This window comes from Triticum urartu, chromosome 4 (genome assembly GCF_003073215.2).
Source record: "Triticum urartu cultivar G1812 chromosome 4, Tu2.1, whole genome shotgun sequence".
Classification (NCBI taxonomy): domain Eukaryota; kingdom Viridiplantae; phylum Streptophyta; class Magnoliopsida; order Poales; family Poaceae; genus Triticum; species Triticum urartu.
Window position 1 is genome coordinate 279,782,387 of NC_053025.1, and position 4,742 is coordinate 279,787,128.

A 4,742-nucleotide genomic window follows, 5' to 3' on the forward strand; every position below is an offset into this window, starting at 1 on the left:
GTCACCACACACATCCTAAAAATACATGGGTTGCACCTATGGAAAGATGACAAAACCCTTAACAAAACATATGAAGAACTCACAGGCATATCATGCACACATTAATCATGGCAAAAATGACAAAAGTGCTAAACGGAGTAACAGATCTGACAATTAACTCAAGTAGCCCTCTTCTAACAGCATTTCGGGCATCAAGATGAGCTCAAATGAAAATGATGCAATGGAATGAAATGATGTACTCTCTGAGGTGAACATTTTGATATGCTATATGCCCAAATCGGAGCTACGGATGCAAAGTTACGGGGCCCCGAACAGAGGCACTTGGATCTGCAATTTCGGGAGTTAGCAAAAAAAACACCTCCTAGGGTTACTGTAGCTGCCTTGGATCTGGATCGGGGCGCGCCTCCCGAGGATCGCCGGATCCTCACCGGAGCTCGCCGGCGGGCTGGTCGGCGACGACGGCGGCTGGGCGGCGCAGCAGGGCAGCGGGGCGGCGCGGTGGCGGCGCGGGGCGCGGCGGCTTGCTCCGGCGGCCGGCAATGGCGCTCACGGCGGCGCGGCGAGGCAAAGGCGGCCGGCGGCGGCTCGGGAGCTCCTCTCCCTGGAGCCTGGCGCGGAGGGGCGGAGGGGAACGGGCCCCGCGGGCCGGCGGCGGCGGGAGGCGACGAAGTGGGCGCGGCACCACGTGGCTTCACGAGATTGGCCCGGGCGGATCGGGCGGACACGTCCGGCCGTCCGGATTTTTGTCCGGCGGCTGGAGGAGGAGGGGGACTAGGGTTTGATCCAGAATTTTCGAGGAGGACCTATATATAGGCATAGAGGGAGCTAGGAGAGTCCAAATGAGGTGCGGTTTTCGGCCACGCGATCGTGATCGAACGCTCTAGGACATGGAGCAAAGTTTGGTGGGTTTTGGGCCAAATTGGATGGGTGTTGGGCTGCAACACACACGAGGCCTTTTCGGTCCCTCGGTTAACCGTTGGAGTATCAAACGAAGTCCAAATGGTATGAAACTTGACAGGCGGTCTACCGGTAGTAAACCAAGGCCGCTTGGAAAGTTCGGTCCAACCCGGAAATGTTTAATCCCCACACACGAAAGAAAGCTAGAAATGACCACCGGAGGGGAACGAAGCGCCGGAATGCAAAACGGACAACGGGGAAAATGCTCGAATGCATGAGACGAACACGTATGCAAATGCAATGCACATGATGACATGATATGAGATGCATGACAACGACAATAACATACGGAGGCAAAACCCGAACCCGAGAAAATAAAATAACTTAACGCCGGAAACGGCAAGAGTTGGAGTACAAATAGGGAAAGTTACATCCGGGGTGTTACAATATCCCTCAAATCCAGATACATCTTGGTATTTCCTGGGTGAATTGAATACGGTGAGTCATGTGCCTCTTGCAAAATCAACTTCCTGATCTCCGGGTCATTGGGCACATAAACGCGGTCTTCAAACCGTAGGGTGTCGTGCTCATCCTCACGAAATCCTTTAGCTTTTCCTTTGCTCAGTTTCTCCTTTATAGCAGCAATCTCTTTGTCAGCTTTCTGAGCTTCCCTGATTTTATCCATCAAGGTTGACTGAATCTCCAATGCTGCTACATAGCCTCTCGGAACTATTTCCAAACATAGTTCACGAAGATTATCTACTAACTCCTTGGGTATTTCTCCCGTCATTAACGTATTGACATGGCTCTTACGGCTTAATGCGTCAGCTACTACATTAGCCTTTCCGGGGTGATAATGCAATTTCATATCATAATCCTTGATAAGCTCCAACCATCTCCTTTGTCTGAGATTTAACTCCTTCTGTGTGAAAATGTACTTCGAACTCTTATGATCCGTGTACACCTCACAATGATTTCCAATGAGGAAATGTCTCCATGTCTTCAATGCATGCACTACGGCTGCTAACTCCAAATCATGCGTGGCATAATTCAACTCATGAAGCTTCAGTTGTCTTGAGGCATATGAAACAACTCTCCCTTCCTGCATAAGCACTGCTCCAAGTCCTCGACGTGAAGCATCGTGATACACCTCATAATTCTTGGTCTGGTCTGGCAAAATCAATACTGGTGAGGTAACCAAACGTTTCTTCAACTCCTGGAAACTAGCCTCACATTCCTCTGTCCATATGAACTTGGTATCTTTCTTCAACAACTCTGTCATAGGCTTCACAATCTTTGATAAATTCTCAATAAATCTCCGGTAGTATCCTGCAAGTCCAAGAAAACTCCGGATCTCTCCAGCTGTTGCTGGGGCTTCCCACTCGGTCACGGTTTCAACTTTAGCGGGATCTACTGCTATACCTTCTCCAGATATAACATGTCCGAGGAATCCTACTTCCTTCAACCAAAACTCACATTTGCTGAACTTGGCATATAATTGATGTTCTCTGAGCTTTCCAAGTACCAAATGCAAATGCTCCTTATGCTCCTCTTCATTCTTCGAATAAACCAGGATATCATCAATGAACACTACGATGAACTTATCCAAAAACTCCATAAACACTTTGTTCATCATGTTCATAAAATAGGCAGGTGCGTTAGTCAGACCAAATGACATAACGGTATACTCGTACAACCCATACCTGGTGGTAAAAGCTGTCTTAGGAATATCCTGTTCTCGAATCTTCAACTGGTGGTATCCTGATCGCAGATCGATCTTGGAAAATACCTTAGCTCCTTGCAATTGATCAAATAGATCATTGATCATCGGTAGTGGGTACTTGTTCTTGATCGTTACTTCATTCAATCCTCGATAATCAACAACCATCCTTAACGATCCATCTTTCTTCTCCACTAGAAGTACTGGCAATCCCCAAGGCGAAGAACTTGGGCGAATATATCCCTTATCCAGTAACTCCTTAATCTGCTTCTTAATTTCCACCAAATCCTTTGCTGGCATCCTATATGGTCTCTTTGATATTGGACCTGTGCCTGGCAATAGCTCAATCAAAAACTCAATATCTCTATCCGGTGGCATGCCTGGCAACTCCTCTGGAAATACATCAGGGAAATCCCTTACCACTGGTACTTCCTCCTGCACAACTCCTGTTAGGCAATTTACTTGAGTCCTCTTTGGCACATGCCGGGATACATACTTGATCCTTCTCCCTTCTGGGGTGGTAAGCAAAATTGACTTACTAGCACATTCTATATTCCCTTCATACTTTGATAACCAATCCATACCTAATATCACATCCAATCCTTGAGATTCCAATACTGTTAGGTCTGAGGGAAAAACATAGTTACCAATCCTTAATGGTAACCGATCACACCATAGACTAGCCACATACTCTGCTCCGGGCGAGGTTACTAACATGGGTGACCTAAGGGCTTGGGTTGGTAGGTTATACTTATCCACAAATCCCCTTGAGATGTATGAATGCGATGCACCAATATAAAAAAGAACGAGTGCAGTAAATGACTTAACCAAAAACTTACCTATTACTGCATCGGACTGAGCTTCAACCTCCTCCACGCTAACGTGGTTCACCTGTCCCCTGTTGAAAGGGTTCGGCTTCTTCTCAGAACTTCCATTGCTATTTACATTTTGTAATTCAGGACATTCATTGGCATAATGTCCTATCTTCGAACACTTAAAGCAAGTGACTTGGCTTAGGTCCTTCTTGGCTGGGGTTGAGGGGTTGGTGCAATTCTGGCCATTGCTTCCTCCATTGCCATTTCCATTCTTGGTGCCATTGTGATTGTGCGTGCTACCTCCTCCATGGGTATGCTAAAAATGTCCTCCCAGTCTAGGGGTAAAACGTGGCTTCTGCTGAGCTCCTGAATTATACTTTCCTTGTCCATACTTCCTCTTGCGATTCTCAATCTGCTGCTGCTTCCCTTCAATCATAAGAGCATGATCTACCAACTCCTGGTAGTTGTTGAAGGTGGCTACCATCAACTGCATGCTCAACTCATCATTCAATCCTTCTAGAAACTTCTCCTGCTTAGCTGCATCCGTAGCGACGTCATCTGGGGCATAACGTGCGAGCTTACTAAATTCCTCCACATACTGGCCAACTGTCCTTCCTCCTTGGCGCAAGTTGTGAAACTCACGCTTCTTCATGGCCATAGCTCCTGCTGAAACGTGTGCAGTATGAAAACCCCGCTGAAACTGGTCCCATGTGACAGTGTCAACTGGGAAAGTGGCTATGAAATTCTCCCACCATGATGCTGTTGGTCCTTCTAGCTGATGTGTGGAAAACTTCACCTTCTCTGCATCTGTGCATCCTGCTGTGGTCAACTCCCTAACTGTCTTGCGGAGCCAATCATCTGCTACTATCGGCTCCGTGCTACTGGAAAACACCGGCGGATTCAACCTAAGAAAACGGGCTAAGTGGTCAACAGGTGGTGGTGGTGGTGGGTTGTTGTTGTTGTTCCCCTGATTCTGATTCTGGACTAGCAACTGCATCAATCTGTTCTGTTGCTGGATCAACTGGGTGAGCTCTGGTGGGAAGGCAAATCCGGGGTCACGTCTCGGAGGCATCTGAGGGTTTAGAAAAGATGAGATATAAGAATAGAGGGGGTCTAGAGAGAAAACACTACCCATATGCACATGAGGCAAAAGCAAACAATTCACTTCATTCAATCAAACAAAGGCATACAATCGATCTAACTATCACAAAAGTGCTCGGACTACTATATTTACATGGTGGACTACTACTACTGATGAGGTGGTCTACTAGAAATATTCTACGGTCGTTGACTCCATGATATCTGCTCCA